The sequence below is a fragment of the Peromyscus eremicus genome, chromosome 8b, assembly GCF_949786415.1.
Source record: "Peromyscus eremicus chromosome 8b, PerEre_H2_v1, whole genome shotgun sequence".
Classification (NCBI taxonomy): Eukaryota; Metazoa; Chordata; class Mammalia; order Rodentia; family Cricetidae; genus Peromyscus; species Peromyscus eremicus.
The window spans coordinates 38,799,377-38,826,460 of NC_081424.1; positions in this window are offsets into that span (position 1 = coordinate 38,799,377).

The following is a 27,084-nucleotide window of genomic DNA, read 5'->3' on the forward strand; positions in this document are numbered from 1 at the left end:
CACTTCACTGAAATGACAAGCTTTACCTAATTAAAGTGGGCATTGTTACATCAGATGTCCTAATGAGATATTCTGGTTTGAGTATGAAATATCTCCCATATGGTAATATATTTGGGGTTTGATTGCCAACTGATGGGCTTTTAAAAGGGGGTTGGACCATGAGTACTTTGATTTTATTAGTGGATTCATTCATTGATGAATTTAAAAGTTGAGTCAAGTTTTGGGAATAGTCAAATCTTGATGCTGGAAGACTGGGTGTACTTCTCTCAAAGGATATGTCTTACTTAGCCTTGGCCGCTTAACTTCCTGTGTACCACGAGGAATTTACTTCACTATGTTCTGTCTTGCTGGACTGAAGCCTCTAAATCTCTTATCATAAATACATTCTTCCTCCTGCACGTTGACTTTCTTAAGTATATGATCACAGTGAATGGCTGACTAACACAGAAGGTAGCTCCAGAGAGCTGTTATTGCTGTGACTAAACTTGACCATGTTCTTCTTATGTCTTTGGAACTTTGGATTGTGAAAGAAATTTGGAAATGGTTAGAAAAATTATAATGCTGTAAGTGGAAGAAACTTAATGGTGATTTTTAGTAGGAGCTTGGAAGACTGGAATGCCAAAAGAAATACAGAGAGTAACAACTATATTCTTAGTGTTTGTATATAATATATATTTAAGTTTTTATGTATTTTAAGGTTATATATATTATATATGACACATATTTTATATACTATATATATATTAAAAAGACTTTATTAAAAATTGGACTAAAGGCCACTTGTGTTAAATTCCAGTAAAGAACTTCTCTGCATCTTATCTGTGTACTGGCACTTTGGATTTTAAAGTAATGGACTTTTAATCGGTTTAATTTCTGGTTGAGAAAGAGTTCAAGGCAGTTTACAGTTCAGGCTGTGACATGGTTTTGCTGGCAACGTTTAGCCAGATTTACAGCGGTAAGTGAGCCCCCAAACAAGCAACAATGACAAAACAGGTGTAGGAAGAGTTGAAGACTTCCAGTCTACGGAGAAAAACCTGTGCAAAGTTTGGTCTAAGCAAAGCATGGTTGTTTAACACATCAGCAACTTTGAAAACCTGATCTGAAGAAATGGCTCAACAGTTAATTAAAAGTACTTGCTATTTGTACAGAAGACTGGGTTTCAGTTCCCAGCACCAACACGGCAGTGCAGAACCATCTGTAATTCCATTTCCCCGGGGATCTGGTGCCATCTTCTGGCCTCGGTGGGTACTAGGTATGCTCATAGAACACATCTGTCCATCCAGGCACATACTCATACACATAAAATAGTAAATAAATCTAAAAAAAAAAAAAAAAAAAAAAGAACAGGAAGAAGCCAAGAATTTTACACTAGAGGAAAAGGGAGGAAGATTCTTTGGGAGTATCTCACAAATTCTCCAGATCCTACTCTTCAGAGGCTCCATGAGATACAGGGTAAACCATTTTAGAGACTACTTTGAGAAAAGACCTCTGGGGTACCCTGCTAGCAAAGGGTGACATAGGAAAGTATTTTCTCAAGATCCTCTTCACCATGTATGCTCAACCCACCCCAAACTCACAGACCACTGTAATAGTGACCCAAAGGAATTTGGTTAGGGTTAGAGCTGGCCACAAACCTTAGTGTTATCCACATAAGGCTGCTTTTGCACACATGTGAAATGCAAGAGTTCTGTGGCCATGGAGGCATCTACCTACATTATAAAGGAAGACCTGGGAGGCTCTCGTTATGTGTCAAATCAGGATCCTTGCAGAGGGTGCTGTGTGAAGGCTTGAGGGTAATGAAAAAATCAGAAGTTAGATATGCTCTAAGTATGAGATATCTACTGAGGAAAGCCATAGTCAGTGAGTAGAGCCAGATGAGGAGGGAGACCATATGGACTTCCACAGGGGTAGGGAAGTTTTATGTGCTCATATTATGCCACTTGTGTGCCCCAGATGCTAGACATGGATGTATAGGATTTAATATTTACCATGCTGTTTCTGGGCTTGCTTTGGTAGAAGCTTTTCTTGCTAGTCTTCTATTCCTACCCCTTGGAAGAAGAAGGTTTACTTTGTGTCATTGGATATTGGAATATTCAATTTTGTTTTTTTATTTTTACAGGGGCTCACAACTAAGAGTTTTGTTTGTGTCTTGAAAACTTTGAACTTTTGAGCAATTGCGCAAACTACTGAGAATGTGGAAAGTCTCATGGATGGACTAAATGCATTTGGTATTGTGAGATAGACTTTATGGCTTGAAACTTAAATTTCCTCAGACGTTTATGTATTGGGAGCTTGACTGTCAGCTGGCTCATGAGGGTTCTTCATGAACAGATTAATCCATTGAGTAGTTCAAGTTACGGCTAGATTTTTGGGAGATGGTGGAAGTTTTCAATAGGAAGTTGGTGACTGGGGATATGTCTTTGAAGAGTATGTCCTTCCGTCTTCCTTTTGTCTGCTGTGAAGTGAATAATCCCTTCTTCCATGTGTTCATTGTCATGTCATTCAGTGTCACCTTAGGGCCAAAGTAATGAGTTGGCTACAACATAGAAAACCCTCTGAAACTGACTCTCAACAGGTACCTTGAAGTTCTCTCAGGTATTTTGGTTACAGCTACAGAAAGCTAATTAACACATCAAACACCCTCATATGCGTGTGTGTATATATTATATGTAAATGTGAATACATACCCACAAAATTCACTTGTAAACTTTGAATGTTTTTTTTTTTTTTTTTTTTTTTTTTAGGTCTACTTTTTCCTCTTTGTTATGAGCAGTCCCTAGTTAATTGTCTGGGCAGAACAATTAAAACCTAGATACAGTCCATTAAATGTCTCTGAATGTACTTGCGGTGTTTGTATAGTGTGACCACCCTAGAGGGAATTCTCAACAACTGTCTCAAATGTTCCCTTGCTGTGTCCACAAGGTGAAATGAAGTGTTACGATTTTACGAATTTAGAGATGCCTGATTTGACTTTTGATATTTTATCCCCCTCTGTTCAAATGATTGGGACTATTTTAGACACAGGAGCTGGAGTATCTGTGTCATTATGCCTTTGCTTTCTATAGTTATTGAATGTCTTATTAGCTTTGAGGGGACGTTCTTTGCATTTTTCTCCAAATAATTTCATGATAAGTTGTTTGTCTCAGTAGATGAAAAGATATTTTACCATCTTTATTAGCCTCAATGTGCATGAGCTCTTTTCTAACTATATGGCTGGTTGAAGTTTACTACATGTTGACAATTATAGTGATCTGCACAGCAGGATGTGAGAGGGCACCAAAGAAACCTTTCTACACCTTTTAGCAGTCTTTGACAAAGGCTCTGAAGGCCATCATTAGTTTAATCCGGTTGCAAACTCTTGCATGAAGGAATCTCTTAAATTAGAGATTACCTCATAAGAATTCATTTTCTTCAACCAGATTAACTTTTTTTTTTTCCTAAAGTAGAGGTATTGAGTCAGAAATCAAGTCTTGGATACTTGGGAAGTGAAGCTACTCTGGGAGGGGGCCAATGAAAGAGCAGGGATGGAAAATAATGGCAGTTTTTAAACTGCATACGTCTGGTGACGTACTGATTCCAATGTACCCCTGTTATTCATCGTGGAAGGGGGAGTAGCCTGTGCTGGAGGTCTACAGAGGCGGGGCTCCAAGGCATAACAAACGGTCTGGTTTTACAGGTTATGTAAATGCGCTACGAGAGAAGAACAGGTACGTCCGGACATTTCTGAGGTTTTATTTAGAGGAGAAAAAAAAAATCTGGATAGCACACTTGTGGTTATTATCATATCTAAATGATGCAGGTGGGGCTTTGGAGAAGGGTGCTGGGACAAGCCAAGTCGCAGTTCAATTTCTTTCTAAGTCTACATGAGTACTCACTGAGCTCTTTTGTATATAATGTCCAGGTAAAGTTCATTTGGTCTCTGCGCCACCACTCTGTCGTTAAGTCTGTCCTTTGGGTGGCATTTTTCTCTCAGATTTCCAGCTACTGTGTCTCTTGACCCCCATAAGCAGGAAATAGTCACATACTGCTGAGTTTCCAGAATCCTTGCTGCCCACGGCGGCCAGATGAGATGATTGCCTCATCCTCAGCACTGGCCTCCAGGAAGGTTTGAATGTACTTTGAACCAGAAAAATAAAACAAAATAAAATAAAATAAAGTAAAATAAAATAATAAAATGAAATGAAAGCAAACCTCAACAGCCATCTGAGATCCTGAGACAGTTGTCTGAATTTAGAGCTTTACCTTCTCCTTTAAGGAGACAAAGACCCTCGGACTCCTTGGAATAGTCTCCCCAACAAATCCACAGTTTTCAGTTTTTATACTCTGGGGATTAAGGATGCTAATTAAAAATGCGAAAAGTTCTTTCTAGTAGCTTGTAATTGACATGGAAGGGGGTGTCTTTGAAAATGATTTAATGAACTGTGCCACCAAGGACAGCAAGGCTGTTTTGTTTTGTTTTTCAGTATCTGGAAGGTCAGTAGTGAACACGAGCACTGACCACCTTTTCCATGTTGCCTTGATTGTCTACTGCTACAAGAGTATGAGTGCTCAGGAGCCACTCTGGGCCTCAGATACTGTGGCTGTAGGTATCAGGTATAGGAAGAGAGGAGATATTCTGTCTTATTGATTGGATCAAGCTTAGTAGCTGACTTAGAAAATGGGGCTTTGTTAACATCTTTCCAAGACTTGTCTGATGGGCTTGCTATATGGTATTGGATGATTGCCTTGACTGTATTGCCTGATTTCATACAAGGGTGTGACCATCCTTGGCTTGGTATATTTCAGATAATTCTGAGTTATTTGGGCTATTGTATTTAGCATTGTTCTTTTGCAGGTTAGAATGGCCGTCCTTGAAATGAACAAAGACCCTCTGAGCTGACTGAGAGGACCAACCCCAGCTGGGTTAGAGTCCAGGGCACGGGCATTCACTCTATAAGCTTATGGGATGCCTTTTCTGTGCTATTTTTTCCCACTTCCTTCCTAGGAAAATGCAAAAAGTGCTTTTCTTCACACCATTGGATAAATTACCTCAGGATAAATTGAATCCTGTTTACAGTCCGGTGGTTTTATGTAATCAATTTTTTTAAACTCTAGTTTCAAACTGGAACACTTCAACAGCATTGAGAATTTGTGTAGTTTTAAGAGTCCTTCCTCTCCCAAATGTGGGGATAAAATTGTGATTTTTAGGTCCAAGCTCAGGCTCTCCCTTTTGCTAGACAATGGCCTTCAACAAAACACTTTTTCCTCAGGTCACTTTGCTTCATTGAATATAATAACATTTCCTTTCATGACTCTTTTTTTTTTTACTGAAGTCACATGACATAATGTGAATGTGTTTTGGAAGTTTAAAATTTTAATGAATGGTGACTTACGATTTTGATGATTCATGTTCTTGTCTCTATTAAGTGGCCAACTGTTTCACCAGAGAGCCTTCCTCTCTGTAAGCTTTGTGACATCAGCCATAGCTGAACGATGATGGGCAAAGAGGGGCTGTCGAATGAGACAAAGGGAACAGAGAAAGCATGGGGAAAAGACTGACATATGGTGTTGGGGGAGGGGCTCCCAGAAGACACTGGTCAGTGGAAGAAATGCATGAGTGTGCATGCATACACACACACACACACACACACACACACACACACACACACACACAGCAGCCACAGCAGTAGATCTTACATGTAAAATAAAAAGTAGTTTGTAGGGCAAATATGTCTCTAATCTTTCTTACCAATATAAAACCAATTCTTAATTTCAAAGTGACAGCTGCAGCTATGATCCTTTAAAGAATTTTAATTGCTCTCTCATTTGAGGGGAGCAAAAAAAGTGTTGAAATGAAATCTTATAGGTTTGTTTGTGGACCTTTACTTAAATTATGTTATTTAGGCAGCTGCCACATTCATCAAATATAAGGTTGAAGGTGGTGTTTTGGCAGGCTGAGTGTGTAAATAGTTTTGAAAACATCTCCAGGGCACTATCAATGAATTTCTCAGCCTTCACATGATGTCATATGACTATTGGATTACATATATATCTCTATCTATCTATCTATCTATCTATCTATCTATCTATCTATCTAACCATCCAGCCAGCTATCATCTATCTATCTATCTATCTATCTATCTATCTATCTATCTTAGATATCATCTATCTATCCAGATATTATCTATCTATCTATCTACCCATCTGTCTATCTATCCAGCTATTATCTATCTATCTATCTATCTATCTATCTATCTATCTATCTATCTATCTATCTAGATACAGGTATATTTGGTTAACATACAGATATACCTGCAGCCCATTTTTAACTCAACCAATAGCAGTGACTCTGGGCTTGTCTGAGATTCCATAATCTGAATGACTTTTAAGTAATTGGTGTGTCCACATGAATGTGAAGATCTCTGATCTGGTCAATGTAGCCGGAGTTTTCTCCAGTCTTGCTGGCCCGCAGCCACTCAGACCCAAGTAAACACGTAGAGACTTATATTTCTTATAAACTGTATGGCCGTGGCATCTTTCTATCTAGTTCTTACATCTTAAATTAACCTATTTCTATAAATCTATACCTTGCCACGTGGCTGTGGCTTACTGGTACTTTACATCTTACTTCTCATGGTGGCGGCTGGCAGCATCTCCTCAGTCAGCCTTCCTGTTCCCAGAATTCTCCTCTCTGCTTGTCCTGCCTATACTATATTTCCTGCCTGGCTACTGGCCAATCAGCATTTTATTTATCAACCAAATCAAAGCCACACATTCACAGCATACAGAGCAATCGATATCCATAACAGGTGAAAGCACATGCCTACACCAGAGTCCTGGGACCAGGTCAGTCTTTGTTGCAGTAGTTCCTGGTAGAAGGCTTCAGGATCCTGTGATGGGTGATATTGCTTTGCATGCTGTGAATGTGTTACTCTGATTAGTTGATTAAATAAAATGCTAATTGGCTAGTAGCCAGGCAGGAAGTATAGGCAAGATAAGCAGGCAAGGAGAATTCTGGGAAGAGGAAGGCTGAGTCAGGAGTTGCCAGCTAGACACAGAGGAAGCAAGATGTGAAGGCAGAACTGAGAACTGGCTAAACATAAATAAGAATTATGGGTTAATTTAAGTGTAAGAGCTAGTCAGTAATAAGCTTGAGCTAATGGCCATACAGTTTATAAATAATATAAGCCTCTGTGTGTTTACTTGGGTCCAAGCAGCTACTTGGGTCTGAGTAGCTGTGGGACTGGTGGGTGAGAGATTTGTCCTGACCGTGGGCCAGGCAGGACACAGGAAAACTTCAGCTACAATCCTGGGCAGTTGGCCCATTGCCATTTCCTTGGGGCAAAGACAAGGGTCTTGGGCTCTTCATCTCCTCCAGAGTCTCATCCCAAATATAAGCTTGGAGACGCCCCTTGGGCAGTTTCCTCTCATTTCTTTGCCTTTTATTTTGAACCTTGAAAGCTTCCGGTTGCTCTATTTCAGATTTCAGCAGTTTTGGTCTCAGTTGATGAGTTATAGAACACACCAGCCATTTTCATCTGCCATGTTTGGTGTGGTCTAGGACTGGAGAGTGCACACTTCAGCTAAGGAATGTCTCCTCAGGAACTGGGAGGGATGCTGAAGAGAAACAAAACTTGATATTTAGGGCAGGGGCTACTGTCATGCTTCAATCTACATCAAAAGGCTGGAGGCTTCCGGCTGCCCATCCCCCCCTCGCTCTCTGAAGCCTTCACATACCTCAGATCCATGGCAGCTAAAGGAAATGTGAGGAAGTGTAGTTTCACAGGAATTAACTCTAGCAGCTTTGCCTCAGAGGCAATAAATGGTCATGTTATTTACTTCTTTGTTTTTGTCCACACTGGTTTTCTGTTTTGTTATTACTTTGCAAATTCACTGAACATTTTCCAGGTAGGAAATTAAACAAACAAATAGGGGGGGAAAAAAAGAAAAAGAAAAAAAAAAAAGCGCATGGAATCATTTCTTGCTTGCTTTACTTTTAAAAAAGAAAAAAAAAACAACAACTGTGGAGCAAGAAAGAATGTGACTGTGTTTTTATTTACGGTCAATAAGCCCAGATGAATATGTGGTAAACGTTGCTGAGACTGTTGAAAGCAAATCACCATGTCACAAGAAATATTATTAAATTCTATAATTTCCTTTTCTGAAACTAGTTTCTCTGGATGGAGTCGGAGAAAGAAAATTACATTCAATATTCACCTTAACTGAAAAGCAGCTGAGTGTGGTGGCTGATCGCCTATAAATAGCAGAACTGTGACCTCATCGCTGTTCCCTCTCCCTCTGCCTAGCAGTTTCCAGTTTCCAGTTGAATAGAAAATTGTCAATCATCTGAGGAATCTGGGCATATAGGCGGCTTATTTGGCTAGCTCGGGCCTGGTCCTGGTACTTCTTTAGTGACCAGGCACTCCACCTCTATTTAAGCAAAAGCAGCCTGCTGCCGTCTGTCTGTTACTCTTTGCCTCGCTGGTGGCTCAGGTAATTGCAGTTGTGTGGAATTGGCAGAAGGTGACCTTGAAAACTGTTGTAACCTTTCAGAGCCTCAGGTTACCCATCTGTAAAGTGAGTGGGGTAGCTGCTTCAGCCGTGTTTCAATGGAATGCTTTGAGAATTGATGAGATAGTGTGCATAAAGCAAGTTGACCTCTCCTAGAAGGAATACAATGTATGATTTTATTTGCTGGCCTCAAAGCTCTCAGAGCAGGCCTCCTCAGTACAACGTGGTCATTCTCTGAGCATTTGGGCTGCTTGGAGAGGAGATTCACACCATTCAGGGAAAAACAATCCACCCTAGTTTCTAAATGGGGGATTGTCTATCTACGGAGCACACATTCAACAGATGGCTGCCAAGCTTCCACTTGATTTTCTGTGCCCCATGACAACTTCCACTTGCAGATAACTCTGACTCTGTAGAGGCTGTGTGGAAGGGGGTGCGTGTGTGTCTGAACCACAGTAAAGTCAAGGGTGCAGCCCAGAGGAGCCAGGAGAGTCTTATGCATGATGCTTAGAAGCAGTCGTTAAATTAACATGTAACAGATCAAGCAGGGTTCCTGTATCCTATGGCCAGTTAGGGCTCTGAAGTCCTTTCCCGTGTGTGTGTTTGCGCTGCTCTGTGGAGGTCAGCATTTGAGCACCTCGCTAAATAAAGTATCTTTCCCCAGATCTGAGCACTCGGGCTTGGTGTTGACTTTCAAGTTCCTATTTTTCAGAAGATGGAACACGAACCTGGAGCAAGGGCATTGGGGCCGGGGTGGGGGAGGGGGGAAGGGCTCAAATCTCTTTCTGTTTTTGTTCTACAGCCTTCACAGAAATGCCTCACAGCACAGAAAGGTTTTCTGCTGAAGGCTACCATGTCAGCCTGTTTCACTCTGCTCTGGAGCCACGTGTGTGTTGTGTGTACCTGTGTTCCTCATTCGGCTTGTGAAATTCTCATTTATCTAGCAAGTGCCTTGCTCTACTGAACACTCTGGCTGTTTCCACGGATCATTTTGTCACAAGAAGTAAATGTAGTTCTTCAAATGATTTCTTTCATTTTCTGTCAAGTTGGGAACCAAAATAAAATTGACATTCCCAGAAAAACAAAAGGTGCCATGGAACTCAGGGGCATTTACTCTGAAATAAAAATTCGTGTTTACTCAGAGCTCAGTTTCTGTTGAGAAACAAACACGAGAGACCCTCAGCAAAGGAAAGAGAAGCCCCCCCCCCCCCCCCCCCCCCCCCCCCCCCCCCCCCGCTGACACATTCTCTCCTTGATTGATGATGTTGTCTTGGCAAAGCGGCTTCAGAAATGGGAATCAGGGAACAAATGGGTCGGTGTTATTCATTAAAATACCTTTTAAAAGAGAAAAGAAATCATCAAATTCAAAGGATTGCGTTTGAAACCAGTGGAATCTAGCTGTCTTAATTCGTTCTTCGGGAAATAAAGAAAAATTGGATTGTGCTTTGTCTCCTCTGCTGTGACGTCAGTGTGACTGGAAGTACTTGAAGCTCTACCCACATGTTGGGCTTGTATTGGGAGGGACGCACAGGTGGGTTCACGTGCTCCCGGTTTCCCCAATGATCCACGCTCCTGTGTCCCACAGGCTGGAACTGGGAACTGTATAATCCTGGGGGGCTGTTGAGATGGGCACTAGTCTAAGCACAACTGAGGTTTCTGAATTGTTCTCTGAGGGCCCGGTACAGTGCGTGGCACAGATTGCCTCAGTTTACCCTCAGACCGCCTTTCACAATAGTCTTCATTATCCAGATGAAGAAATGATACAAAGTCATTAAGTCGTAAGCCAACGGTCACACAGGCAGGGAAGAGCAGAGCTGGGATTTGAACTTAGGTAGACTAACTTCAGAGCTTGTATTTTTAAGTATTGGACTTACATACTATCTCTTTGTATAAACTATAAAAACAAAGAAGCCCTGAGACTCTTCGACCTTTCAGTGTACAAATAGTCTCTTCACCGCCCTATTATTGTTCTACTCCACTTTCAGCCATTTGTTTTTTGATGATTTGCTTTCCAATTTCCCTGCAATTGCTTCTTACTTAAACATCTTTGAACTCACAATAAGCATAACATAGTTCACAAGCATTTTTCTTTGCTGCTGTAGCAATCTATTAAAAATGCCTATCAAATAGTGTAAATCTGTCAGTCATGTAACCATACCGTTTTGTTTCTACCCTAAATAAACATGTGTGCCTTGAATCCCATTTTCAAATTAAAATTTGGGCCCATGAGACGCCTCAGTGGTTAAATCACTTGCCACTGAGACTGATGTTCTGAGTTTAATTTTCACTCCCACATGGCTGAAGGCAAGAACAGACTCCTGAAAGTTGTCTTCCAGCCTCCAGCTGCATGCTGTGGCAAGCATGTGCCTTCTCCCATCCCTCACACAAAGAAAAAACAAAACACTGGCTACTATAAATGTAATAAATAAACTAAAATAAATAAAAATATAATTTTAACTTTTATAATCATACCCATGTTATCCTCCCTGGTCTACTATTTCTCATGAGTTTGGAGCAGAGATAAAAAGAGGTTTGAGCCAGGTGGTGGTGGCACATTGCCTGTAATCCCAGCACCCGGGAGGCAGAGGCAGGCGGATCTCTGTGAGTTCAAGGCCAGCCTGGTCTACCAAGTGAGTTCCAGGACAACCAGAGCTGTTACACAGAGAAACCCTGTCTCAAAAAACAGACAAACAAACAAAAAAGAAGAGGTTGGGTGCATCTTTTCAGTGTGAGCATTTCTGTTTCACAAACTCCCCAATGTGCGATGATTTCGTTCATTTTTAACTTCTCTCTTCACACGTTTGCACGATGCTGATAAGTAACCTAACGATTTCCTAACCAGTTTTGAGAAATTAGAATTAGGACGCTGATACCTGCAAAAGGGATTTTTTTTTGTTTTGTTTTGTTTTGGGCCTGAGATGGTAAGCCTTCTTGACTTGAAGGGATTTGGAATCAAAAGGCACACCTTTAGACGTTTCTGAGAAAGCATCTTCAGGAAGGACTGACTGAGAGGAGAAGGACCTCCCTCAGAGGAGCAGTGCCTTCTGGTGGCAGCCCAGAGGGAAAGAGGTCCCAAGAGCAAGCAGGGTTGCTTACACTTGACTTCGCTCCTTGATGTGCATCCACCTCCCTTCTTGTTGCCGCTGTTGCTACCCTTTGCTCACATCAGCACCGACCTTTCTTGGTCTTCCAAGGCCTTCAGCACCAGAATGGGACTGCTGAGGCATCCAGCCCTGTGGCCTGAGTAGCGGCCAGCTCTCAGATTCTCCAGCATGCAGAAGGTCATTGTTTACTACCCAGCCAGTACCATGTAAGCCAGTCCAATACATCCTCCCTTCAAGCTATGTATTCATTCTATTGATTTTGATTCTTTGGAGAACTTTGGCTAACACAAGCTCTGACAGAAGTTTATGTGAACATGATCCCATCTCTTGCTTTATTCCCCAGCAGAAAAAGTCAGTGAATTTGATACTATTCTCAAATATTTCTAACTCATTGTCAAAAGCAATTTTGACACTGGTAATCTTTTGGAGCACCAGTGGTAAAACACAAATGATAGTAGGTTGGAAGCTTTTGTTCCTCTGTTACAAGTTCTGTCTCCTCTCTGTCTTAGTTAACATGGGCTGCTATAACAAAACAGAAGCCTGGGTGATTTAAACAACAGCAATTTAATTCTCATAGTTATGAGGCTAGAAGTCCGTGATTAACACGTCCAATGGTGTGAACTTTCTTCTTGGCTTGCAGAATGTCTACTTTTTTCCGTGTCACCAACTGTCTGGTGTCCCCATCATGAGTTTCCCACCCTCTATGTGTCCTCATGATGATACAATTCACTAACAAGGCCCCAAATTATCCTCTGGAGGTGCTGTGCATTTCCATCTGAGTTGGGGATACAGCTCAGGCTCATGCTGTTCAGGTAGACTCTTTCCTTATATTCTGCTCTACTAATCTAAACTAGGAACTTGACTCATTCTTGCAAATGATTCTAGCTTAATCAGCCTCAAGAGTTTGATAGTAAGGATCCATTGTAATAAAATGAAAATAAAGCATGCACTTGTATAAGATAATAAGGTTGACTTTCTGGGGTCCCTTTTTTACACCCAACAAGTTCATCTGCAAGGTGGAGAATTTTTTGGTGATAGAGTATGTTTGTGTATACCCTGAGCAGCTGTGTTCCAGACTACATCCCTTTTTTTCCTGGAACAAAATCTTTTCTTTTAGGACAAAAGGTACAAAGTAATTGAAGATTGAATTTATGTTTGTAACTCTAATAAAGATTCAGAAGGCAGAAGCTTTTGAAAATGAGTCATACCGTGAACCAAAGTGACTGGACAGTGAGGACTCAAAAGCTTTTTCTCAAGAGAGCACAGAACACTTAAAAAACCATCATTAGCAAGAGATGGTCCTACTGGAACTTGTTAGGGAGGCAGAATAAAATAAGAAAACATGGTAAGTGCCTTAGAGAAGACTTCGGGAACTTTCCATTTTATTGTAGATATATTTTAGGCTTTCTAAATTTGCTTGCCCCTTTAAGTAAAATATTAGTACTTCATGACAAAAGTATTTAATGTGTGTGTGTGTGTGTGTGTGTGTGTGTGTGTGTGTGTGTGTGTGTGTGACTAGTTTTCAATCTCTGTGCTTCCTTCTTGGAACCACATGATTAAGACTTTCAGTTGTCTTGGAGACTTCTGCTTGCAGACAGCATGTAGACATACTTCTTGGAAGATGCTCAGTAGAAAGAGGAAAAGGGAGAATGGTTTAGAAGGAAATTATGGACAAGGAAAGGCTGAATTCTAGCTAGGTTTAAATTCAAACTGTTTCCTCATTGGCTCTATGCTTATTCACAGATTATTACTTGTAACCAAGTGTGTCTGACTGTGGGTTTTTTTCTTTTTTTGGGGGGGGGGTAGGGTGGCTATAGTACTGGGGATGGAACCCACAGCCTCACACATACCAGGCAAGTGTTCTTACCATTACACCCCCAGCTCAGTTGTCTACCATTTATCAAGCATTGTTCTAGACCCATGGGAGCCTGTGTGTGTGTGTGTGTGTGTGTGTGTATGCATGCGTGCATGCATGCATTCACATCATTGCACGAATGATTGGAAATAAGAATGAAAACTATTTTAAAGCGATTATTTTAGGAATCAGAGTCCACTAGCTGGTAGAATCAGCTATCAAAAAATGGCAATGTGATATGGATAAGCACTCACACAAAGTGCCGGGGTAACTGCCGCTGTGGTGCTATAGTGGCTGTAATAATTACCCCAACAATCTACTGGCTTGGAGTTACTTCTTTCATTGATTCCCTAAAATTTGAAATTTATAGAACTCAATTCTATTACCCAAGAGATCTTCAAGTTCTCAGACTGAGTGGAAAGTTTGGATCAACCACAGTACATTTATCTGGGCGGGGAAGGAGTGTGGGTACAGTTGGTGTTGGGTTGTTTGTTTGTTTGTTTTTGTTTTGTTTTTTCTTTTAAGGGCCCTTTCTAGTTGGTGTCGATATTCTAGAATCGGTCTCCAATGAATTTCGAGCTTATGCATGGCAAGTGAGCATGCCCAGAAATCCTGAGTGGGCAAGCAGTGGCTCATGGCCTAAGATCCTGATTTCATCTTTGGAATGCATTTCTCTCCAGAACTTTTCAGTCTGGGAGAGAGGGGTTTAAATGAATTAAAGTGCCCATTGGTGCAAATACTCTGTGATATGGATCACAACACGCCCCCACGGTTGGGTACGGTTGCGCATGCCCGGTGGGACCTAGTCACTTCCACCTGGTCATTTTTGGGTCAAAACCCGTGACCAGGACCCCGTGGCTTTCCGTGGTTGCGCAAAGCGCGCAGCGCAACCATGTGATCTGCGTGGAATAGGCACATGGGCCTGTGTGCGCAGGCGCAGCCCAGCCTTTATAAGCTGGCGCCGTGCTTCCCAGGTCCCCTTCACTCACGTGTCTTTCCGCAGGCCTGTGCACATCTGTCCGTTGTTTTTGTTTTTGTTTTTTCGAGACAGGGTTTCTCCGTAGCTTTGCTGTGCCTTTCCTGGAACTCGCTCTGTAGACCAGGCTGGCCTCGAACTCACACAAATGCGCCTGGCTCTGCCTCTGGAGTGCTGGGATTAAAGGTGTGCGCCACCACCGCCCGGCTCTTCCTTATCCACACAGAGTGTCGGTTAACTCTTATTAGTGGATTCTGTCGTGTTTCGTGACTTTTCCTTGCAGGGTAATTTTCCTTGCATGGTAAGAGCCGAAGACACGCGATGTCTGTGTGGAACTCTGTTTTTTCTTGTTTTATGTGGTTAAGACCGGAAGGTTCAGTAGAAACACAGGTGACTGCCTGCTTCTCTTTCATACTTTGTCCCTGGCCAATGAATGCATCTTTGCTTGAAGTTGATTGTGAACTACTTAACACAGATGGAAGAAGTCAAGTTCTGTACTCTCAGGCAATCATACTTTGCTAGTACTGTGCTGGTAATTGTAAAATTATAATTAAGTATATTGTGCAATACAGCTCCTTTTAGAAGTAAATCTAGCCTGAGTTTCGGCACATTTAGTCTCTCCTTTTTTTTTTTTTTTCATTCCTCCTTTTGTAAATGGTAAAAATTTGTAAAATACCAAATGTAGAGTTTCCATGTTGCTTTCTTAAAGTTGTGTTTGTTGTCAAGGGATCCATGAGCAAATCCATGTGTTTATCAGAATAGTAAGTAGGTCAGTGTCTCTCCGAGTGCCTGCTCTCACTCCTAATACAAAAATGCTAATCACAAGTATTTTCTGGGTGAAGTGATGACAGATGTTACCAAAGTGTCCCTATTTTCTATAATGGAACTCCTCTCAGCATGCACATATTTGCAGATGTGAAGGACAGCAGGAACACACCTCTTGTTTGGGAAGCAGCTGAAGGAGGCTGGGTTTCAGAAAGGAGCCAAGTGCTAGCCAAGAATCAGGCAGCATTTTTCAAATTCCAGAAGGAATCACTAAGAGTAGGGAGACTAGAGAACGGGCCTGGACAGTGGGAATTGTATCTTGGGGGAGGGGAAGAGCATGGGCAGCTCTTTATCTCCTTCTTTTCTCGGAAAAAAAGAGCAGCCAGCAGAAAGGAGCCAGGGATCAACGTGGGGTGAGGGTGGAGGGGCCGGCAACTGCTGAGCCAGTCAATAGGCAGACTGTTCATCACACGGTACCAGAAGATTAGCTGAGCCAATGCAGGGACAATGCTGATTAGCAACGTGAAATGCATCAGTTCTTTCTGGGGAGAACAAAGCCCGTCTAGATCCCTACCCTCCAGTCCAACTGCACTAATGGCACCCAGCTATGCGCAGCGTCATGTTTAGAGCTGAGAAATGTGGGCACCCTGTCTATCTGTATTCACTAACAGATAGTCTCTCATCTCCAGAATGGCCTCGAGATACAGATCTGATTTCTCCCAGGTTCTCCGGGGACGGTGGTCTTATAATCACACCCCTGCATGTGGCAGCCCTCAGCCGCGTGTTTCTTTCCCTTTAATCGGAGGAGGCAGATATCATTGCATTGTTACAACGTGGCCTCTTTTTCACACTGACCTTGCAAATGCAGGTAATCACATGGGAGAAAAATTTAAATTCCTCTCCCAGAGCATTAAAAAGAACTTGCAGTCCCCAACAGTTATAAATATATTTGAATATTTTAAAGTCATGAAATGAAGTTAAAAAAAAAAAAGATTGCCTTTTATCCTTTCTCCAAATATGTTTCAGACAAAGCCTGAGTATTGTTGGTTTTATCTGGATTGACTTTTTTCTAAAGAGTCTTCTAGGGATTTGAGCCCACCACCTCCTTTGGAGCGTTGGTCTGGGCACTTATAAAACAGATTGTGACCTTGGGTTGACACTAATTCTGGGATGTCCTAAATTTTCAAAGAAACTCTTTATGCCATATTACCATATCCATTAAATGTCACCGGTCCATTTAATTGATATTATAATTACATTTTACATATGTAAAAATAATGTTGATAGTTTTTATAGATTTGTGTTATTCTTTATCAGAGGCCTTTTCTCTTCCTAAGATAAAAGAGCTTGGCTTTCTTCATGGGCTCTTAATAGGATTCTCCCAGACAGAAGCACTAGAAGGCTCTCTTGTCTTCCTAAATCCTCAGTGACGTCTTACACCTTAGTGGGGTGGCAGCTTTGTCTTCCTTTGCCCATTCTTTCTTTTTTCTAAATGCTCAGCCTCTTCTTTAGTTTTTTAATTACTAACACCCAACTCCTCTAAATTAGCCAGACAATTTTAAAACACTTCAGAATAGTTTATAGAAGCAAAGTCTTTCTTCTTCTTCTTTTTCTTTGCAGTTAACCTTGTCATTGTTTCAATACAAAAGGGTTCTGAATTACTTGCATCCTATTTCAAAGACAACAGATTGTTAATCATGCCCTCTAAAAACTTCACAAATAAATATTTTAGAAAATCTCACCAAAAAGAATCTAATGACAAAGGTAAGCAAGGGTATAAACAAATAACTCAGGTGTGAAATGCAGAGCGAATGGACACATGAAAATACTCATGTTTACTGGTAAGTTATATCAAATGCAGATTCTAAATCAATTCTCACCAAATTGGCCAAAAGATGGATAATATTTAGTGTTGGCAAAGATGTAGAGAAGAGAGTAAGAGTATAACTTAATGCTGCTCTACTTACAGTCAACTTGCCAATAATCTGTCGATTATATAAAATTATTGATAATGATAGAAATACTATAAAATGGCATCTATTGTTGATATATAATAATATAAAATAGCATCTACTGATGCCACTTCCAAAAAAAATCTATCTACAGGAACTACAGATGTGAACACTGCATCTTCCTCTTCTCTTTTTAGGAACGCTTATTCAGAAAAACGCAGCCAGCATAACTGATGCTACATTTCTAGCCTGGATACAATGTGGGAGGGAAGGAGAAGAGTTTACTATGGCCACTCTACACACTCCACTGAATCTCAAGATGAAGAAGATGAATCTCAGGAACAAGCATAAAAAGACTTCCTGGATGTAAAAGAGAAGGAAAGATAATGTTTCATGGCTACACAGTCAACTTGGGGTAAGCAAAGGCTTACAGCTGGGAAAGACAAGGTAGGTTTAATTAATGATTCTGAATGTCCACAACTACATTTTATTTTTGGCAACACCAACCAATAAAAAAACATGCTTGCAAGTACACAGATTAACGGGAATTAAGGTAAAGGGGATTGTAACTAATCATGGTCTGCAGGAAACAAGCTTGAATGAATAGTGAATGAAAAAATTAACATTGGCTTATTTGTGACTAGTTCGTCACATAAAATTAGTTTTGATTTAACGTTTGGTCTTGGAAACGAGGTGTCCTCTCCTACCTTAGAAAGAGTGATGTATTAGGGGATAGGTATAGGTTAGCACAAATGCTACATCGTGTGACTTTATCTGTTAGTGACTCTTCATGTGTGACTTCTGAAGGGGTGTAGTGGCTACGCTCGTGGCTGGCCACCGCCCGTGGCGGTTGCGGTGGCGGAAGAGAGGGCTGGATGCTGTGGTGGCAGATGAATCACGAGCCATGGTTACCTTTTTAGAGCTTTATTAAGAGGAAGGGGAGAGAGAGAGAGAGGCAGAGAGAGAGAGAGGCAGAGAGAGAGAGAGACAGAAAGAGAGACAGAGAGAGAGACAGAGACAGAGAGAGAGAGAGACAGACAGAGACAGAGAGAGACAGACAGACAGAGACAGAGAGAGACAGACAGACAGACACAGAGAGACAGACAGACACAGAGACAGAGACAGAGAGACAGAGAGACCTCGCAGAGGGGAAGTACAGAGGGAATATGGAGAAGAGGGAACACAGAGAGGGCATGCCCGCTTTTTAGCCTGGGACGCTGATGACATAATAAGGACATAATCCTTACAACTTCATTCACAAGAAACAAGCAAATGCAGAAAACTACATGGTCAGTTGAGATGCAGGAAAAATATACATTATACACATCTCAATCTTCTACTCTATGGATTATGATTCATGTCCATATAGACAGGTTGCTACAACTTTCCATTTGATTATTGACATTCATTTGCATAAGCAAAGTTCTTTTATAGTAAAGCGCCATGTTGATTGTAGCATTGGCATGTTAATAGTTAACTGTTTAGTAATACATTTCTCTCTGTATTAGATTCCTATTTATTTTAATGGGAGATTGACAAGATCTTTGAGTATTCTGTGCTGACACCATCTTTCCTGTAAGTTGTGTGTTTTATAGAGCATTGAAACTTTGAGAGAATGCATGTGTTGTAGTATTATAGAACTAATTTTTACTGATCTAGTCTATCATGTATTAAATATTTGTTTCCCTAACCTCATGACCTGCTGTATGTTCAGATGTCATGCAGTCTTTCTTGTATCACCATGTAGGTGCTGAGACTGGGGCAGTAGTGTAGAAATAGTACTACTCTGCTTCCTGCTATTCCTGTTTTTGACTTGTGAGTTGTGTGTCTCTTGTCTGCATTTATGAAACTGTGGCAGAAACAGGCTGGCTTGCAAATGGGGTAAAGTAGGAGGCTCTTCACATATTTTGAACAGCATCTTGTGGGATACCTTGTTATGATAGGTACTGTCATAAAATTGTTGCTCAATCCAGTTCAACATCTTATTGAAAATATAGCAGTCGTTAGGTACTATCTTTGTCATTTTCTTAATAAAAATTTTACTTAATGTATATGTCTCTGTGGGGGAGGCAAACATGTCAGTGTGGCATGTGGAGGTGGGAAGACAGCTTTGGGAGTCAGTTCTTGTTTCTATCTCACCATCCTTGTCTTTACTGCTGCACTGTTCACTTTGGGCTAGCTGGCCAGTACCTGCCTGTCCCCAACACCCATCTTGCTGCCGTGGGAATGCTGGGATTACAACTGTGAGTCATCCTGCCTGGCTTTTGACCTGGACTCTGGACTTGAACTCAGGTAGTCAGGTCTGTAGATAGCTAGTGCTTTACCTGCTGAGCCAGCTCCCATCCTTGTCTTTCTCACTTTGAAAGATGAGATTGTTGAAGCACTGTCCAAACAAGGTGTGCTGGAGGGTCTCAGCTGAGCAGGGTCTCCAGTGATTGGCAAGCAGTGTTGGAAATACATCTAGTTTTCATTTTACTTCATCCAATGAACAGCTGTAAAACAAACAGAATACGAAGAAAAAAACATTAAGTATTATGTGCTATGAAACTGGTTTTCTTTTAAATTCTTGGAAATAAAATTCATTGAAATGTAAATAATTCTACAGTTTTATTGATTTAATCATATAATATCTATATTAGTCTATATCCTATATGAAGCACAGTAGTAAGTAAAGACATGAATGAGTATTTAATGTCAGTGTTTTCAAAGTACACACAGTAATGTGGACACAAAACAGAAGGAAACATACTCCATACAAGGCCAAAACTTAACCACAACAGTGGGAAACCCTAAATGGTCATGGGTATCTGAGGGAGAGGCAAGAGAGGAAGAAGTGGGATTTCCCGAGAAGGGGAACATGAAAGAGTAGGGAGCCATGTGGAGGTGGGGATGTTAATACAGAGTTCAAGGGAAGCTGGGGAAGAGGGGATCGGGTTAGGTTCCCAGACACTCACTTATATCAGTGCAGTGAATAAGGACCATCGCTCTTAAGACAGACGTTTATAAAACTGAAAGGTCTCCGTGGTATATTAAGTGATCAATAGTATTTTACAATCTGCCATGTTGCGACTGCTCTCAGTCAGGGGCCAGCTATTCCACACCTGTGCAAACTCCTTTATTTTTGTATGACAGCCTCATACGATCGAGAGAAGGGTGACAAGATTTTATTTTAAATCAATGTGAGTATAGGTTAGAAAGATAACACCTAGGAGCTGGGGAGATGGCTGAGTGTTGGTAAAGTGCTTGCTACACAAGCTTGAGGACCTGAGTTCAGATCCTCAGCATCCACAGCAAACGTTGCATATGGTGGTATACATCTGTATCCCCAGCAGTGGGAGGTGGAGACGGGAAGATTCCAGGGGTGGCCAGCCAGTCCAGCCAGTCCAGATTCGATGAGAGACTCAGTATCTCAACAGATAAAGTAGAACACATCCAAAGTTGACCTCTGACCTCCACATGCACACTTATTGGTGAATACATTTGTACACATGAGCCAGTAAACACACACACACACACACACACACACACACACACACACACACAGTGTGGGGGAGAGAGATGGAGAGAGACAGAGACAGAGAGAAACACAAAACCTAGAGAATTCACTTTTAAATTTTCAGAATAATCTTCAGGCTAAAATGCTGTTTAGAAAACTTATTTACCAAATATAAATGATCCCTCTTGCTAGCCTTGTGTTTAGAGTTTTATCCAGTACTGTTTTTAGTTTCTCATGATATTCCTGAGCAAAGATCTGCTCATTTGATGGGTAAGGAACGAGAAGTTAAAAAAACTGTTTTCTAAATAATGATAGTCACTGCATTGCTAATTAAAATTTGGTTGTAGGTAATTTTGAGAATTAAATCGGTTCTTACCTGGTCTCAGAACTATTCTGCTCATCATGAAGGTCTTTTGGATGTCTTTGATGAACCACACCAACTAGCCTTGCGCTCTGTAGTCTTTCAGGGCATTGGTTTCCAATGTGGCGGGAAGAAAGTAACTTCCAAGTCTAATATTTGTCCTCTATTCTGATCCATTAAAAAGTTAGGTACGTATGTGTGTATGTAAGTATGTATGTGTGTTTGCATTTTTGTTCTGGGCAGCAAACTCAGGCCTTGAACATACTAGGCATGTCCTTTATCATGAGCTACATCCTTGGACCAATACCTGTTGTGTTTAGCTTTGTATGTGCTACTCTTGTTGCACATTTGTTTGACGTTCGAAGTCCTCACAACACTTACGAGGAGATACAGAGTGAACCAATCATGCAGTTCATCTGCAGCAAACTTAACAATCATACCGTCTTACTAGATTCCTGAAAACCTTAGTTAATATTATGAACTAATTTTAACAACTAGACTGAGTGGTTTTGCTTCCTCTCCCCCGCACGCCCTCCCCCCCAAACCCAGAGAGGTTACACAGAGTCTGACAGTAAGGTACCAACATGGCAAACTCAAATTGGAAGATGAGTCAAGGCATTAGATTAAAATGGTTTCAAATGGATGAAGACATGAAAATAGCACCGTGAGTTAGAAGGCTTCCACTGGGTTACCATTTAGAACTTATTATTCTTTTAAGATTAGATCTCTTCAGTGCAGCTCATACATATGTTTTCCTAGCTAATTTGGGGGCTTTTTGTACTCAAATAATAAACCCTTGGCTTTCTCAACCTTGTATGAAAATGCCATCTTGTTCAGGCTGCTTCTGTGTCTTGTCTCTGAATTTAACTTGATTTGTTCTGGGGGATCGATCTAACGAGGAGGACTAGCTCAAGCAGTCACAGGCAGATATGCACCAGACATTCAGCCTGGCTTTGAGATGTGTGCTATTTCTTCTTAAATCTGAAAGTTGCGTGCTAGGTTAAGATACTAATTTGAAACTTATTTAAACTAGACCAATTTTTATACTTCGGAAAAATTAAATTCTGGCTTATCTTTATAATACTCATCATTGTTAGAACAAGTCATGATGAACCCCTGACATGTGAGGGGAAATACACAGTCTGGCAGCTAGCTGACTCATAATAACAGGCCCATGGAGTCTCAGTAAAATCTGATAAAGCAATGAGTGTGTTTGATATTTCTACTCCACTAATCGTGATATAATATAATAATTAGAGAGGCTAAGCATATTCTTTTTATGAGAACTAAAACTATTGGAAGAATTTCAGTAAAATCGAAGTTTCTTGAGGATTCATTTGTTTTGGCTGTTTGTATTTCAGAGTCCATAGGGAAGATGCAGTGTGTTCATAATCATAGTCTCAGGTCTTGCACCTGGTAAAAAATCGGAAATGAAGTTTTAACTATCATATGCATATTTCAATATGTACAAATGAGATAATGTGTGCTTTCATATGTGTGATGTGGCTTTAAATGAGCATTCCTCCACAGAGTCATTTGGGGAACCTAATTTCAGCTCCATGTAGAACACTGATAGGTTCAGTCTTCACAGACCCCCCAAAGCCTCCTCACAAGGAATTCACAGCTGATCTTTTGAAGGAGGTTCTCAAGAAAGGTGACAATAACAGTTGCTCCTTCAGCCTCCAAATAGTTCCTTGCAGGAGAGGAACTTGCTGTGGGATGGCAGTTTTCTGTCCTGGCCCTTGTCAATTCCCAACTCCCCAAATGACCACTAGACAGACCCATTTTGCAAATGGAACTCCATTCCTTAGATTTATAGCAGAAAGAGCAAATGTCACCTTGGCAGGCCCTTCCAGTAGGGTCAATGAAGAGGAATGTCAGGGGACATAATCTGTAGTCTTTAGAGCAGGTGCTAGATACATTTAAGATAGGCCTTCCATTCATTTAGGGAGAAGGCGATAGTTACGCATAATGACGCTGGTTCAGCTGACGCACACAGGGAAGGATCTCCTTGTGTAACCTGATGAGACACTGTTACCTGAAGTAACTGAATGACAGTTTTGGTTGGCAGTTCTATCCCTTAAGAAGATGTTGTCGGGGTTGGGGATTTAGCTCAGTGGTAGAGCACTTGCCTAGCAAGTGCAAGGCCCTGGGTTCGGTCCTCAGCTCTGAAAAGAAAAGAAAAGAAAAAAAGAAGATATTGTTTTACTTACTCTACCACAAGTATAGGAATATAGGCCCAAGAATTCACGTGGTATTTCACTTGGGGGCAAAGCTGTGTTCACTTCTCAGCCTCCATGTTGGCTATTTTTCTCATTACTTTGCGAGATAGACAGGTATCTTCTTGGGGAACTGATCGATCCAGATCTGTCCAATGCTTAGTATAACCTCAGATGTTCCCATACCAGCCTCTGTATTTGCCAACTGCCTTCTTCTATGTATATATTCTATATATTCTATACATGTATATATTCTACATATTTGTATATATTCTCTATATATGTATATATTCTATAGCATATGTTGGATGGTTAGTAAGAGACCGGCTGTCTAATGGTATTGAAGGTTTGGGGATCACACACTTGTGACATGTGACTCAGGTGAATGAGCATAGTTTAGAGCACTTTCATAAGCTAGGAGCTAGGAGTCCCCCATATGAAACAAAGTATTGGACTCCATTCCTAACCTGAAGGTGCTGTAGAAGTGGGTGAAGGAAATTAGCCAATTTTTCTTATTGCACAATTTCTTTGTTTCCAACCTATTTACTGATACAACTGTTAGATTTATGGGGCTGTGAATGGAGCACTCTTCCTCAAGATAGCACAGGCTGCTGGGCCTGGCAGTACAGATTTGGAATCTCAGCTACCTGGGAGGCTGAGGCAGGAGGATCACACAAGCTCAAGGCTCACTAAGGCTACAGAGTGAGTTTAAGAAAATCCTAGGCAATTTATCTCAAACTTAAACATTAAAAAGAAACATTAAAAGGAGTGGGGATTCACTTCAGTTGGGAAGCACTTCCTTCCTAGCATGTGAGATGCCCTGGAATCAATCCCAAGTTCCAGCAATAAAACAAAATAAAATGAAAGAACAATAAACACACACACACACACACACACACACACACACACACACACAGAGAGAGAGAGAGAGAGAGAGAGAGAGAGAGAGAGAGAGAGAGAGAGAGAGAGAGAGAAACACATACATGCATACACACCGACACAGAGATATACACGGACACACAGGATAGTTACATGTTCTACATTAAGAGCCCAGTGTTTAAAGTGCCTTTATTTGGCTACTTCAAATTTTAAACCACATGGCCTATGTAGTCAGTGGAATAATGTCTTCTTCCTAGTCCCTGGACCATGTGACTGTGTAGTGTTATATGGCAAAGGAGAATCAAGTTTGCTACTTGACTGAGATGAGGTTTTCTTGGATTATCTTTGAGGAAGGGCTCATGATAGTCACCAGTTGTGATATAAAAGTAGGGGTCAGGGTGATGAGATTTTGGCTTTGAAGATGAAAGGGGAGCAACAGTCAATGAATGCAGGCATCTCCCAGGGCTGTCCAAGGGAAGGAAATGCATTGTACTCTCGAGTTTCCAAAAGGCTCACAGCCCTCCTGACTCACTGATGATAGCCTAGGAAAATACAATTGTAATGATAAGAGCTGTAAGAGAGTAAATTTGTGTCATTTAAAATAGCTTATTACATAAGCCACAGAAATACAGGGAGCTGTAGTGACATGGTCTAGTTCACCAGTTAATCTCTGAGTCAGAGTGTATGTCATTTCCTCTTGCTTTTGGAGCCTTTTAAGAATCATAAATTAAGAAATGTTTGAGGCAGCACAAATTTCCTTTCCAAGCCTACACTTTTAAACTTAATTCAAGCCCAATTTTTTGTTCTTGAGGTGATATATTTTAAATGGAAAAATTGACAGGCCAAAGGGACCCTTGATGATTTCAGAGACTATACTCAGGGTAACATCATACGGCAAGATAAGTGCTTGTCTTCATCCCCAGGTAAGAGGCAAAAAACATGTATGTTATGGTGTTGGCACCAGGAAAATCACGTAATGATGTATTTTTAGTTAAAATACGACTATGTGGTTTTCAAATGACATAGTTGTGGGCAATATAATGAAACATGGTCTTGTAAGAGGTGACAAAGTTTGGGCCACTGAGATACTCAGTAGAACTGTGTCCAAAGAGCTTGGGATACACCCTAAGTGGCCGGCCTCTTTTATAAGGGGGATGGAAATGATTGAGCCTCCACGTTCACACTGTTGGATCCTTAGCTGTGTGGAGCCTTGCTCCTGTGAAAGTCTGTGAGTGTTGATTCTCTGGAAGTTTCTGGCTTTACGGTCAGCGTGATGATGGATTATAGATTTCTGTCTGTCTGGCCTGGTGCATTGTTTTACATTTAAAACCTTGTGTATTCTATTAGCCTAATTACTAGGGCAAGCAATAGATTTATTGGTGACTGTTACAAAGGAAGCCAGGTGACAAGCGGGAAAATGAGCACAAACCCAACAATCATTTTGATTGAAGTTTTTGCCAAATCATAAGTCAACCGTAGCAGGGTATTGAATTTACTGTAAGGAGTGGCTAAGAGTATCAAAGGCAAAATCAAAGACGAGAACCATATAAATGTCAGCGTCAAGAGAAAGTAAGTATACGTTAAACACCTCGACTCTTAAACTAGCTGAGAGAAAAGAAAATCCCCGAGAAAATAAGAAATAACATAAGGAGACTAGAGTTTTACAGTTCCTGGCTCTTAGGTATGGGTCTAGCATTGGCACTGTTTGTAATCATCTTTACTCAAAATTTTTGAAAGTATTTTTTTTAATTTATTAGTTTTAATCCTGAAGGCAATACTCATTTGAAGGATTTCTATGGATATTTCTAATTAGAATATGACCCAGTGATGATATGTGAATATTCTAGAGAAGGGCAGATCCAAGAGCCAATACTTTAGAATTTTTTTTCTATTGTTTTGGGTAACAGTCTCTGATATGACTTTATCAGGTAAATAAAATCTTCTTACTGTGAGAAATGTCTACTTTCAATACATTGAATTCACCACATTTCATTATTTCTAAACCCTTTACTTAATGTCTTTTGGTGTAGATAACATAGTGTGTATTTATACAACTGCGTCAATCTGGGCTTTGTTACCGTGGCAGATAATGGGAGAATACAAGTTCATGACTGATTTGGCTCACAGCTCCAGAGATTTCAGTCCGTGTTTAGCTGACTTCATTCCTTGGACCCTGAGGTGGGATAATATGATGGTGGCAGGAACATGATGACATAGAGTCCCTCACTTAGTGATTTTTGGGAAGTAGAGAGAAGAAGGAGGGGGCAGAGAGGGGAAGAGAGAGAGAGACAGGTAGAGTTAGAAAAAGAGGATGAAGGAAGAGGAGGGGAATGGCAACAACAGATAACGTATACATCAAAGAAATTGTCCTCAGTTCCCATCCTCCCACTTACTTCTGCTCAGTCCCAGTTTTTAAGTTTCTGAAATAGAACTGCCAGCTGGAGACCAGACCTTTCCACATGTGAACCAGGGGCTTGCATTTCATACTCAACTGATAACAATAACATACAAATATAAGCATATACTTTTATGTAAGAGGCATTCATGTCATAGGTTTATGTTTTATAGATGTACTTATATCTGTATACATCTAGGCATTAAAATATAACACCGAGGCTTTAAATCTTACCCTTTGAATGCAGTTAATCACCTGTGAACAGTCAAAATATATGTCTTGTTTTAACATTACTATTTCAATAAACCAGAATAATTCCCTTCAAAAAACCAGGCAAATCACACTGATTATTTTGTATCAAATTTCCTGTTTCTCTGTAACTACTTAGTTTAATTATCATCTATCTATAACTACAGGAAACAGCTCTTGTTTTTCTACTACATAAAATGCCGGAAGAAAGTACATCAAGAATTATCAAGCTTTATTTTTCTATGAGCACCTATATTAATGCAATTTTAACATATTTTTAAGATGACAGGGTAAACATATGCGCAATGTAATATAAAGGGATTTTCACACTCTATTAAATACC